The following is a 14,791-nucleotide window of genomic DNA, read 5'->3' as shown; positions in this document are numbered from 1 at the left end:
TATATATATATATATAAATCCAATGCTGGCAAAATTTGCATTTTTTGTAACTCAAACTTAGTCAAGATTTATGAAACAAATGTTTGGGAAATATTTACTGTAAACTCAGACAGAATGTATCCTGTTTGTTTCCATATGCAGTAGTACATATAATAAAGTTATCAGAACAGATTAGGGATCATAAAAATGCCATCTAATCTATCATGTAGATGGTAAGATGATACTGTTACTTCATCGCCTCCTACAAACTTAATTAAAACCATAGCAGCAACAAATCAAGATTTGGTTTAACAAATTGAAAAAAAAAAACAAACAAACAAAAAAAAAACCTTGGTTGTATGAATTTCTCATGAATATGCTTTCTAATGTAAGCAAATGAAAGAACCTTGACATCACAGATTGTGCAAAAATATGAATTTATACCACAATTGAGCTCAGAGCTCATGCTTTTAATCACAAAATTTTAATAAGACTTGGTGTGCAGTACTTGCATACCTAATCCTATTAGAGCTAATATAAACTGTCAATTATTAATTGTATAGGCAAACCATTACTAAATGTAATTAGACATCAGAAACAGTACTAAATCAATTCATCAATTAATAATATAACATCTCAATTTAATTTCATGGTTCTATGTAAGTTAGGAAAATAGTTTTAACCCACTTATTTAAAATTGGTACATTTTAGCTTCAGAAATGTGGAGAGAAATAGTGGTGTTTCAGCATGTATGCTAAGTTTACAGCTAAGTTTACAGCAACTTTATATTAAGAATGAAGAAACCTCTAGACCACTGCATTATTACATGATTAGAATAGAATAGAATAGAATAGAATAGAATAGAATAGAATAGAATAGAATAGAATAGAACAGAACCGAACTGAACAGAACAGAACAGAAAACAAACAAACAAACAAATAAAGAAACAAACAAACAAAAAAAAAACAGCTCAGTTAGAAGGGACTTTCAAAGATCTTCTAGTCCAACTGCCTGACCACTTCAGGGCTAACCAAATGTTAAAGCATATTACTGAGGGCATTGTCCAAACATCTCTTGAACACTGGCAGTCTTGGGGCATCATCCATCTCTCTAGAAAATCTGTTATAGTGTTAGATCAACCTCCCTTGGTACAACTTTGTGTTATTTCCTCACTTTTCTCTCCCAACTGCTATTGCATAGCATTTTTTTCCCTTTCTTAAGTATGTCTTTGCAAAGAGACAATCACTATCACTCATTGGCTCAGCTGTGGCCAGCAGCAGGTCCCTTTTAGAGTCATCTGAGACTGGTTCTGCTCTAACATGGGGCAGCTTCTGGACTCATTTCTCAGAATCCATACTCCAGAAACCTGCCACCTCTGCAGAACCCTGCTTCCAAAACCCTGCCATTTAAGCCCCATACAACCTCACAGTTTAAGATTATCAGCAAAATTGCTGAATATTTTTTCTACTCCTGCATCTATATCATTGATAAAAATGGTGAACAGAACCGGTCCTAAAAGTGAGCCCTGGAGAACACTGCTAGTGATCAGCTGCCAGCTAGATGTAGCTCCATTCATAACAACTCTTTGAACTCTATAATTGTGCAAGTTCATCACCCATCATAGAATGAAACTATTTACCTTATCATTTGAGAATTCGTCCAGAAGGATGCTGTGAGGGGCAATATAAAAGGCCTCACTAAAATCCAGAAAGATTATGCCTGCTGCCTTCCCTTCATCATGTTGGACTTGATGAACATTGTGGATCCCTTCCATCTAAAGACTATGATTCATCCACCAAGCAGATGGGTGAAGGCTCAGTTGTGGTTTCTGAATATGAACAAGCTGTGTGAATTAAATGCTAGCAATTCTGAAGGGTTCTGGCACTTCCTTTGTGATAATACTACCATTTGGATCTTGGAGGGATTACTATATAAACAATGTAACCCAGACTGATACCTGATGTAGCTCTATCCCCAAAACTGACTAATATACAGGCTATATGGCAAAAATGATGACTGCATCATTAAGACTTATTGATAGTGTTTATGTACAAGGGTGTTGAATTAATGCCCTATAGACCTCCAAGTGCTTGACTTTAAAAGCAAAATGCTCTTCTTACAAAGGTTTCACTTTTTAGAAAGCAAACAAGCAACCATGGGCTTTCTATCTTCTTGACAGTGGTGAATCATAAAGATGGTCAGATGCATAACATACATCTGTACTACATGAACTAGTAGAGGAATCCATGGGAATAGAAATAGCTGTCAGCTCAAGGGAGGGAAGATTAGACAGGGAAAATTAGCTGTGAAAAACCTGGTCTTGAACACCTCCTCCAGAGATGAGACATTATTGCCATTATTTCTCCGGGCAACCTGTTCCAGTGCCTCACCACGCTCTAAGTGAAGAACTTTCTCCTAACATCTAATCTGAATCTCCTCTATTTAAGGTTAAAATAATTACCCATTGTCCTGTCATTGTCTAACCAAGCAAAAAGTCACTCTCCATCTATAAGCCTGATTTAAGCAATGAAAGACCACCAAAAAATCTCCCTGGAGTCTTCCCTCCTGTAGGATGAACAGCCCCAACTCTCTCAGGCTTTCTTCATAGGAGAGGTGACCCATCATCCATAGAAGAGGTGGTCATCTTTGTGGCCCTCCTCTGCACCTGCTCTAACAGGTGGATGTGCTCATCCACATCTGGGGGCTCTACACCTGGACATATTACTCCAGGTGGGGCCTCACAAGAGCAGAGTAGAGGGGGACAATCATCTCCCTTGACTTGCTGGACACTCCTCTCTTAATGCCCAGGACGCAGCTGACCCTCTGGGCTGCAAGCGCACACTGCTGCCTCATGTCAAGCTTTTTGCCCACAAGAACCCCCAAGTCCTTCTCTACAGTGCTGCTCCCAATGAGTTCTTCTCCAAGCCTGTAATCCCTTGCCAAGCTCAGTTCCATCTGTGCCTTGCCTTTCCTGATTCCATCCCTGCACATCTGGACTGCATCCCTGTACTCTTCCCAGGCCCCATGTCTCTGCTTCCACCGCCTGTGCATTTCCTTCTTGCACTTAAATTTGATCATCAGGTCCTTGCTCAGCCATCTTGGTTGCCTGCCTTCCCTGCTTGCTTTCGTACGCTGAGGGGTGGAGACCTCTTTTGCTCTAAGGAAAGCATCCTTACACAGTTGCCTGCTCTGTTCAGCTCCTTTTCCCCCTAAGGACAGTGTTCCAGGGGATTTCATCCACTAGGTCTTTAAATATCTCAAAGTTTGCTCATTAGAAGTTCAGGGTCCTGACTTTGTTCTTTGTCAGACCCATATTCCTCAAGATCACAAACTCAGCCAGGGCACGGTCACCAAGACTGCCTTCAGTCTTTACATCTTTAATGAGTTCTTCTGCATTGGTGACCACAGAGTCAAGTAAAGCTCCTCCTTTGGTTGGTTTGTCTAATACCTGGAACAGGAAGTTATCCTCAACACATTCTCAAAGTCTCCTGGATTGCTTACAGCCTGCTGTGTTGTTTTTTGAGCAGACATCTGGGTGGTTGAAGTACCCCATCAGGATGAGAGTGTGGGAGCATTACACTTGTGGTAAATGAATCAAGAAGGCCTCATCCACAGGCTCTCCTTGATCGGGCAGCCTGTAGTAGACTCCAACGAAAAGGTGTCCTTTATTGGTGTGGTCCTTAACTTTCCCTCACAAGCTCTCAACCTGTCTATGTCTGTTTCTGAGAGGCATCTCTTCGCAAGCAATCCCTTCCCTAATGCAGAGGGCACCCTTTCTCCACTCCCCCGCCCCCCCCCCCCCCCCCGTGGCCCGGCGCCCCCCCCCACTCCTTTCCTGTCTATCTCTTCTGAAGACTTTGTAGCACTCTATTCCAGTGTTCCAGTTATGTGATCCATCCCACCATGTTTCTGTGATAGCAATCAGATCATATTTTTCTAATTGCACAATGGTTTCCAACTCAGTAATGTTGGGATTTGCCCTAAACTCTTTAGGCCTTGGAACAATTAAACAATTTTTTATTCTGTAGATCTTATTCTGTATATCTTTCAATATCACTTAAAGTATAAGATGAAGCCCAGTCTGCCCATTTTTAATCAAGAAGCAAGATCAGCGCACTCTAAAATAAGTCACACTAGTTATAACATTCTTCAATAGCATTTTTTTTTTCAAACCACAAGTTCTGTTCTCTTTTGTTTTGATATTTTTCAATTCTAAATGCTGTTCTAAACAGTCTAATTGTTGAAAGAGAATGTGTTATAACTGATATTAGTCAACAAGATATCTGTTCCATTATATCTGTTGTCTGACAAGTACTATAGCAGAATAAAAGCATTTTTGGTACTGGCTTACCTGACTTTGTCTCCTAGCTTGTACATACCTTTTAGGGTGCCTTATAAACCTGTCCCACTACATTAGCACCTTGCCCTTCCCATAGACAGAGAAAGACAGATGCCTTTGAAAAATCTTTCTCTGGAATCTACATGCGTCTTCCACCATAGTATTGTCCTCCTTAGCATCATCTTTACCAGAGGCTTCCAAAGTCACTTACCCTTTTCTATTGACTTTGTTTGAAGTACTTGGGTACTCTGAGAACAAAGTCAGTGGGCTTACAGAAATGTAAAACATAAACACATAAAAAGAGTACTGCCAGATGATAAAATTAGATGCAACCTAAAGTAACAATCGATGTACAATCTTATTTTCTGAACAGCTCTTGGAGAAACTGATTTAAAGATATAATATTTGTTTCTGTCTACTTCTTTTCCAGACTTTTGAAAGCCAGTTTTTAAGGTAGCTAAAAGAATATTGAAGGAAAAGATATGTAGGAAGTTGTAGGAAGAGATTTAGTAGATGAAAAGCTAGACATAAGCCAGCAGTGTATACTTGAAACCTAGAGGGCCAACTGCATCTTGGGCTGCATTACAGAGGAATGGCCAGTAGGTTGAGAGAGGTGACTGTCCCCCTCTGCTCTGTCCTTGTGAGGCCCCACCTGGAGTAATGTGTCCAGGTCGGGAGCCCCCAGCACAAGAAGGATGTGGAGCTGTTAGAGTGAGTCCAGAGGAGGGCCACAAAGATGATCAAGGGGCTGGAGCACTTCTGCAAAGAAAGACTGAGAGAGCTGGGGATGTTCAGCCTAAAGAAGAGATGGCTCCGGGGTGACCTCAGTGTGGCTTTTCAGTAGTTATATGTTCTTATAAAATAGATGGAGAGCGACTCTTTGCTCAACCAGATAATGACAAGACAAAGGGGAATCATTTTAAACTAAAAGAGGGGAGATTTATATTAGAGGTTAGGAGGAAATTTTTCACTCAGAGGGTGGTGAGACACTGGTACAGGTTGCCCAGAGCGGCTGTGGATGCCCCATGACTAGAGGTGTTCAAGGCCAGGTTAGATGAGGCCCTGAACAACCTGATCAGGGTGGCATCCCTGCCTATAGCGGGTGGGGGGGGGGAGGGAGAGGGGGCAGGGGTTGGAACTAGATGATCTTTAAGGTCCCTTCCAATCTAAGCCAGTCTATCATTCTATATTAAAAATCTACTGGTCTTAATATAGTTGATATCAGTAACTTACTTTTCAGTATGATTGCAAAATAAATGTTCACTTTAACATTTGTTTTAGCATTTCATGGGAGAGCAAGGGGAAACAACATACCCAGTTACTCCATATATATGTCTTGCCTAATATATTTAATGACTGCAAAATTAGCTGTGTAAAAGATCAAAGAAAAGGGAGTAAGTAAACAACAAATAAAGGGTTATCCTTGTTAGTAAAGAGTCTATTCTAGTAGGAATTTGAAACAGGGATCTTGGCATTGAAATGATAGTGTAGGACTAGGAAGTTAAAAGCAAATCACCTAATACTAACAATTTAGCACCTTTAAATAAAGGATTCAGCTGGGTTAATATTTAAAGATTAACCATAATCATAAACAAGTTACAATATTCTCATCTGACCACACTTAAGCAGTAAGCAGGCTTCAAAACTTTTAATCAATCAGAGATGTCTTCCAGCTAGCATGGTTATAATCTTTCAGCTATTCTCTACTTTAGGTTTGAACACAACTTACTTCATAGCTGAGTATTTACAAATAATGATTACTGAGATTATTTGTCTTCAAATAAGCATTTTACTTGTAGGTGTTTGCTCTAACAGAAATCTATTCTGCAACAGGACAATTTTGTAAAACATGACCATATCTTCTTAAATTCTTACCTTTTAAAAATATTCTTTATTGCAGATTGCATTCCATTCTCATGGTTATCTGTTCAGCATTAATTCTGTATTTCAGTTGTGTCTCCAGTAGCTTAGAAATAAGAAACATTTAACTCTAAATTTCGTGATGATTCAAAAAGAAAGGTTCATACATCTTTTTTAGAAAACAGCTGTAACTTATCACTTTATAAAACTTTAACTCATTTCTACTTAATGACTTAATGAAAGTCTTAAGACTTAAGACTTAATGCAATTAGAGGAGCTGGGCAGACAATGTAATTTTTTTAATGTTTACACTGAAAAACCTTAGACATTATAGATTTAAAAGTTATTATTATTATATGAATCTATCTTTTAAAACAAATTATTTGGGGAAAAAGAATGGAAAAATATCAAAATAAAAAACATTTGACATCTCAATATTTCCTTCATTCTCCTTTTCTCCAAAGATATTTGTTGAATTAGGCTTAAATTTACAAAAAAGTTTCATTACAAAAAATTGTCCATGCTTTTCTTGGAAACCAAGTCCTTAAAGAAACAGCTGAGTATCCTACTTTCTCACTGCCTCTATGTATATTTTCACTATATTGTATTTTGTAACTTTTACTGCATCTCTGGTCTAATTTCCTTACGTAGGACTGGGATAATGGCAGAGCTGATTCTGGCTAGTAACTAAATCATTCTGTTCTTTAATATTTCAGTGTGAAAATCCAAATTCATTCATCATTGAAGAAGCACAGAATACAGATCTCTCACCCAGAACCATACTGCCATTGTACAAAAGTCTAAGTCATGTAATTAAGGGTTAAAAGGCTCAATAGTAAATGGGGTTACATCAGCATGGCAGCGAGTCAGTATTGGGATCCTGCAGGCCTCTGTTTTAGGTCATTTCTCTTTAATGTTTTCATAAATGACTTGGATGTGAGACTTGAAGGTATACTAAATAAGTTTGCAGATGACACTAAGGAGGAGCTGTTGACTCGCTCAGGGGTAGAGGGACCATGCAGAAATATCTTGAAAAATTAGAGGGTTGGTCAATCACCAACGATGTGAGGTTTAACAGGAGCAACTGTCAGATACTGTAACTGGGAAGGGGAAATTCTGGATATATGTACAGACAAGGGGACAAGAGGCTGGAGAGCAGCCCTATGGAAAGGGATCTGAGAGTTTTGGTTGATGACAAGTTGAGTATGAGTCAACATACTCAACATCAGAGAGTGGAGGGAAGGCACTGATCTCTTCTCTCTGGTGACCAGCAAAAAGACCCAAGGGAAGTGCAAGAAGCTGTGGCAGGGGAGGTTCAGGCTGCACATTAGGAAAACCACACTTACAGGCTGGTCAGACACTGGAACAGGCTCCCCAGGGCAGTAGTCATGACACCAATCCTGCTGAGTTCAAGAAGCATTTGGACTATTCTCTTGGACATATGGTTTGATTTTTAGGTAGTCCTGTGTGGGGCTGGGAGTGATTCATGTGGGTCCTTTCCAACTCTGGATATCTTGTGGTTCTAAGTCACAAGGAAGGAAGGAAAAAACAAACAAAGAAAAAAAAAATAAAATTAATACATTTAATAATAATAATGATAATAAAACACCAACGATAGAAACCAAGCCAAATAGATGGGGAAATAGACTGCCCCCTTCAAACTGGGGGCAGCCCACTACAAAAAAGCACATGCCAAAAGACTTCTTATAGGCTGTTCTTTACAATATGTTACAAAGTTTCCTTTAGTGTCATCAGCAATTAATATTTTCAGGAAGCAGAGATAGAGCTGTGCTGTCATTTATAAAAAACAAAAGGCATTCTGTTACTCTAAGGACTCAAAAATATGTTCTGGATTTAAATTAAAACTTTAAAAAAATCCATTTAAAATAGTTCTGCTGCTCTGCTCTTTTATATTTTCTTTGCCCTCATGGGATATCCACTATTGTAATTTATCTGTCATTTACTTTTAGTTATTTCTAATTTCAGATTCCACATATGTCTTATTTTGGTTTTAACACTTCAGTTCAAACACTTTTTAAAACAAGACAGATCTCTTTGTTACTCTGACCTACATTTGACTTCAAATCTACTTTTTAATTAAAATGAAGTGTTTCAGTTTAATATACCACAATTGAGAGAAATTTTTATACCTTCAGCAGCCAATTTAGTGCTTACATATGGGTATTTCTGCGATCTAGTGAGAGTTGAGTCTTACAGTGAGTAATCTTTCATGCAAAAGAATTGATCCATCTGTGGTACCTCTAAGGTCCAGAAATTTATAGTCTTAAATAGCCTGAAAATTAAAGACATTAAAATAATATTACTTTCATATTACAGTATTATTAGTAATAGTTATTATTACAATAAATGTGGTAAGCATTGCTAGATTGATTTATTTGGAAATGCAATTTATATTCTTAGAAAAGGTTTTCACACACGAGTAGTATGAAAAATTAGGTGCATTGACATTTCCAAGGTCTTTGCTAAGGAATGACTGTTTTTTTTTTTTTTTTTTTTTTTTTTTCTGATGTTTCGAACAAGTAATTATGAAATATTGCTAGATACCTATTTGTAATCGCAATATCGAAGTGGGATGCCTGTTGAAGCGAACTGTTGGTGTTTCCCACATCTGATGCCTCCACACAGACTCAGAATGAGAGTAATGGAGCCATAACAAAACTTTAACATTTCTACTTACATAAAGAAAACCTTCATGTGCTCCTGGAAAATATGAATATTAAACTGAAGTTTCTACAAAGCTGTGGGGGCTCTGTGGATAAGATACAACAGAACAATGATTTTGAAGGTTGCAAGTTCAGTAACAGATACATAAAATTCATCTTAAAGTTATGTTTAACAATATTAGCCTCATTGAACTGAACCTTGTTCTTCCTTCTTCCTGCTCAAAGTTAATTTGATTAATATGGGAAGTAATAGCTTTTTTTTTTTTTTTTTTTTTTTTTTTTTTAGTAAAGATTTTTCAGTAAAGACTAAAGGCAAATTAGCAAGTTCACAAGTAGCAAACTTCAAACTTCTACCTGTTGGAAATAAAACCCAGTGTATTTGAGCTGTTATACTGGAGATTGCTTAAAGCTTGTAGGTAAACTAAAAACAAAAGTATGAAACCTTAGAAGTGAGCTGAATTCTAACTACCTTCTAAATTATTTTGTCAAATTTAATTTCAGTCTTTAATTTAATTTAGTTTAAAATGTAATTGAATTTAATTTTAGAGCCTTTGTCTTAAATGCTATAAAGAAATATATAACTGGATTCTAACATCTGAGATGTATAACAGTCCTAATCTTAACAATTCCAAATGCTAGAAAGTACACCCCCCAAAAAAATAATAATTAAAAAAAAAAAAGGCAAGAAAAGCTAATTTTGAAGTGAAACTGTTTCTTCTGTCTTGTGCAATGAGAAGAGAAAAGCATATTGTTATACAAAGTGTTCATTATAAATCACCTTTTTAATAGGGTCACATTTTTGTTTAGGTCTAATTTACCAGATATTCAGGTGGGAAAATCATAGAATTGTAACTCCATTTCCAAGAACAGGATCTTTCTGACTTGCACAAGAAACAAGGAAGAGATGGACATACACTTTACCTCAAAAAGACAAAGACATAGAATCATAGAATATCCTGAGTTGGAAATGACACACAAGGACCATTGAGCCCAACTCCTGGCTCCACACACAAGCTCCCCAAAATCAAACCATATATCTGAGAGAATTTTCCAAATACTTCTTTAAATCTGGCAGACTTTGTGCCATGACCACTTCCCCAGGTAGCCTGTTCCAGTGCATGACCACCCCGCAACATGAACAACCTTTTCCTAATATCCAGCTTGAACATCCCCTTGTGAAAAGTGAAGCAAAATCTGATTTTCGTTGTAATTTGTTCTGGTCTTTTTAACAAAACACCTTGGTTATGAAATTTTAGTCCTAGTTTATACAGGGAATTATGCTAAATATGTATATATATATAAGTCTTTTTCTTTGTTCTCTCTCCTTCTTTTTGTGATAAATGATTAAATCCCAAATAGGATTTTTGTGATTTATTAAGCGAATAGAGGCAAGCAAACAGTTCTGGGAGCACCGGGAGTCTCTGCTCTACCAGGACGCACACCTGGTAGAGATCAGGTAGTTGTTTTTTATACGACTAGACTAATACATATTTATCACTATTCATAGAAAAGGTGGGGTTATTATAATTAGTTCCCAGAATCCGGACCCACTCTGGACGCATGCGTAGCAGTCTCTGGTGGTCTTTCTGGGGGTGTCTTGTGCTGAAGGCTCGTAGTCTTCCTCCCAAGCTTTGTCTTTCAGTCATCCTTCAACTCTCCCTTTCTCCTTATTTGGTGGATCCCTTTGCCAGACATCAGAGGCTTGGGCAGCATCTCATGCAGAAGTCAGCAGTTTCCAAAAAAAAACTCCTTGGTCCTCTTATCTCCCAGACTAGAGTCTCAATGTTCACCCTTCAAACCCTCTATTTACACAAATTGCTGGACCATTCCTTTGCATGATACAAGAACTATGTACACTAATCACTCTGTTTTTCTTAAATAGAAGGTTATATTTCATCATGCAGCCCTAGCATTGTTCCATACTGACACAAAAATGAACACATTTCACACTTTTAACGAAAACTTCAAATCAACTAGCCCTCAATCTAATACTGACAATAAGGAAAATTTTTATTGGAGTTTTGGCATTATGAACTCATCTTTCTCTATGGAAAAAAATATCCTTTTGTATCCCTCGAGGTATGCGACTTCTTTTTAATCTCATTTGTTAATAATCTCAAAACTCCTTAAGACCTTGTTTCAATTGACTCACAGGAGTCAATTCATTGAAGAAAACAATTTCAGGAGATTAATGTTACTGAAAGTTCAAAACCAAGTCCTATGACATGTATTACCTCTATATTATCTTATTTCAACACAAGATTTGACATAATAGGTTTCTAGGTTTTTTTTGTTTTGTTTTTTTTTTTTTTTTTTTTTTTTTTTTCCCAAAAAGAAGGGTGATGTGTGAAATTCTTCTTTATGTATTTATCTAAGTCAAAGTCTTAAATCAATACTTAAAATATATCAATAAAATAAGTTATTTTTTTCCATTCTGGGATAGCAACATGTTCATTTTTATATATGCTTTGGTTGTCGCTTAATATTTTGTTCCACTTTGATTAATTTTTGCATTTCATACCCAATCATTTCACAACCATTTTCACTCCATCATCTGTCTTCTCACCTACCCTGTTCCTGAGACACAAACCCCACACTAACTGTAGTTCACCCTATGTGTTCCCAATCATTTTTCATGCATGTTTATATAGAGAAACAGACAAAAGGCACTCATGTAGAATCCTAGAATCCCATATCATGGGATCAATGCATCTCCATATCTGCTTACTACTTTGGCTTTCAAGAAGGCTCTTCTAGTCTTCCTGTAACTTTTTTTTGTCCTTTGTAACTTTTGTTTTTTGATTTGTTTGTCTTTATGATAGATACATAGCGTATAAAGATATATAAAGTATAAACATTTTAAAAAGCATTCGTACCTGTATTTTTAAGCAAATAAAAATAAAAATAAAAAATTGCTTTTATTGCTAACTATCAATTCAGAATAAGGGAGTCCTGCTGAACTGGCCTGTTTGCTCAGGAGGTAAGGAATCTTGGCTTCCTGTGTTCTGTAAGAAATATACATATTAAACATTAGTTTTTGTTTGTTTGTTTGTTTGTTTGTTTTTTGTTTGCTCTTCTCCATTTTCCCACACCTCTTTGGAAATCACACTCTCCATGTACTTCCTGCTCCATCCAGTAATATTGTTTCCCAACAACCTCTGAAAACACCATACAAGACAATACTTACTTTTTTCTTGTCTTCAACATTTTCCCCCAAGTTTTCCTACTCATTTGATGATTTAAATTGATAAGTGGTCATTCAATGAGTTTCAGAACAGGTTGATAGTGCTTTGTGAAACACACTTAATAATTGAAGCCAGCTTTTATGAGTAAAACACTCAATATTGTTTTTAAAGTAAATTAAAATATTAGCTTAAGTCTCCATTCCTGATCCTGAAAAAAATTGTCAACAGACTTTGAACACTGAAGCTGCTGAGGTGAGATGGTTAACTGTTGTGGAAAATGTTCAAGTAGACACAGATTCTTCTCTATCATCTAATAATCTTTTGTCTTTCATTAATGAACACTTAACACGTGTCCACTGTTCTGTATTTTGAGGAATGAAGCAAGAATAAAGAAACAAAGCATACAGAATACAGGGGCAAGCAGTAATAACTGAATTATCATTTTGTGACCATTAATATAACTAATTATCTTTTTATCAGCATAAAATAAATATAAAAGTCTATGCCTACAATCTAATAAGGAGGAGATTGCACAAAATAACTAATACTACGTATATGAATATGTAAATCACAAGGGACAGTACCAGTACTGTCATCTGAAACATGACTAAGAACCATCCAGGAGTTCTAGATCTTGCAGATGTCCCAAATTAACCAGCAGATTAAAAGTACTCTGTAAGAGTAGCAGCTAATTATTGATCAGCGGATGCTTCTATTCTCACTTCATAGACTTCCTTTGAAAGCCAAGCTATTCTGCTTTTAGATTTTACAAACTCAGCTGCTATTCCTAAAAGGTGCGAGTGTGTAGAAAACTTATAAATACAATTTTGTTGTTGTCATTTTATGTGGTGTCTGCAGGATACAGACTTTATTTCAGCAGCATAGATTTGATGTTACTGCTGATTTTGCTGAAATAAAGGCATTACTTTTTTGGTTGTTGGTGGTGGTATGAATATAATATTGGAGTTTTTTTTTTTTTTTTTTTTTTTTTTTTTTTTTTTTTTTTTAAAGGCATTTGGAAACGTATCTGAAGTTGAATTTTTGGGATGGTAGTGGTTGCATGTTGTTTTCAAAGACGACAGTTTCACGTTTATTTTAGATCCATAAATATTTTAAATATACAAACATTCCATATTTTAATATTTATAATGCAATTTGTGATTAACAAATAAAAATGTGTTGTTCTTTTCCTTTATTCAGAAATAAATTATTTTTCCCACATTTGACTTGCTAATAGAGCTCTCTACTGTGCTGTTTCACAATGGAAACTTTTAATTATGCACTGAGTATTAAAAACTTTGTATTACTCATGGAGCAAATATTTCAAATTTTTCTATTAACAAATTACTCGATATGCTTAAGGAGAAACATGATATTAGAGAAAACACTATTATTATAAAGTGCATAACAGGCCAAAACATCCTTGGAATTCTTTTAAGGAATTCTTTTAAGACCTGAATGTTTACCCTTCCCATTTCATCATCCATTTGACCTTCAGATGACTGTCATTCATTATTATATTATTTATTAATGTTATTATATTGTTGTTATATTATTACATATACTTAATAGAAATATATGAAAGCCACATGCCAGATTGTTTTTACAAATATGAGTGCTTTGTATGTTATTTATAGGAATCAACTATTGAAAAACTTCTACTAAAAAATTAGAAATAAGACATTGTATAATGCAGTATCCAATAATAAAGCACCATCCAATACCTCTAAATAATTCAATTCAACTTGCAGAGTAAACAATTTGCCTCTTCTAATATATTCTACGTTAAACAGTTGCTACAGTTTTTATCCTCCCCCCCACTCACTTTATGTATTTATTTATTTATCTCCACTAAAAGCAACTCAATGTTACTGCAGAACTGCACAGTCTACATAATGTTATTGAATAATTATTTATTTTATAGTTTACAATACTTTCTATGTAGCCTTTATCTGTGAACTCTGTGTTGTGTTCTGTTCTTATAATTTATCTTTTTTTTTTTTTTTTTTTTTTTTCCAGGAAACCTCTTCCAATGAAATATGTTTCATTTCATTTCCATGAAAAGCAAAAAGGGAAACATTGACAGAAGGAAACAAAATTTTAGACAAACTAAGCAGCAGTTCATTTCCTGTTAATTTTCTTGATTATGTTTTGATTAATTGGCTTATGCATAACAAAGTTATCTACTGGGAAGAATAATGTAATACTGTTTTGTTTTGTTTTGTTTTGTTTTTTTTCCTGAAATATATGAATATCACAGAATCACAGAATCACAGAATTTCTAGGTTGGAAGAGACCTCAAGATCATCAAGTCCAACCTCTGACCTAACACTAACAGTCCCCACTAAACCATATCCCTAAGCTCTACATCTAAACGTCTTTTAAAGACCTCCAGGGATGGTGACTCAACCACTTCCCTGGGTAGCCCGTTCCAGTGTCTAACAACCCTTTTGGTAAAGAAGTTCTTCCTAACATCCAACCTAAAACTCCCCTGGTGCAACTTTAGCCCATTCCCCCTTGTCCTGTCACCACGCACATGGGAGAATAGACCAACCCCCACCTCGCTACAGCCTCCCTTCAGGTACCTGTAGAGAGCGATAAGGTCGCCCCTGAGCCTCCTCTTCTCCAGGCTGAACAAGCCCAGCTCCCTCAGCCGCTCCTCGTAAGACTTGTTCTCCAGGCCCCTCACCAGCTTCGTAGCCCTTCTCTGGACTCACTCAAGCACCTCCATGTCCTTCTTGTAG

This window comes from Oxyura jamaicensis, chromosome 3 (assembly GCF_011077185.1).
Source record: "Oxyura jamaicensis isolate SHBP4307 breed ruddy duck chromosome 3, BPBGC_Ojam_1.0, whole genome shotgun sequence".
Lineage (NCBI taxonomy): Eukaryota > Metazoa > Chordata > Aves > Anseriformes > Anatidae > Oxyura > Oxyura jamaicensis.
Note: the sequence above shows the minus strand (reverse complement) of the source record.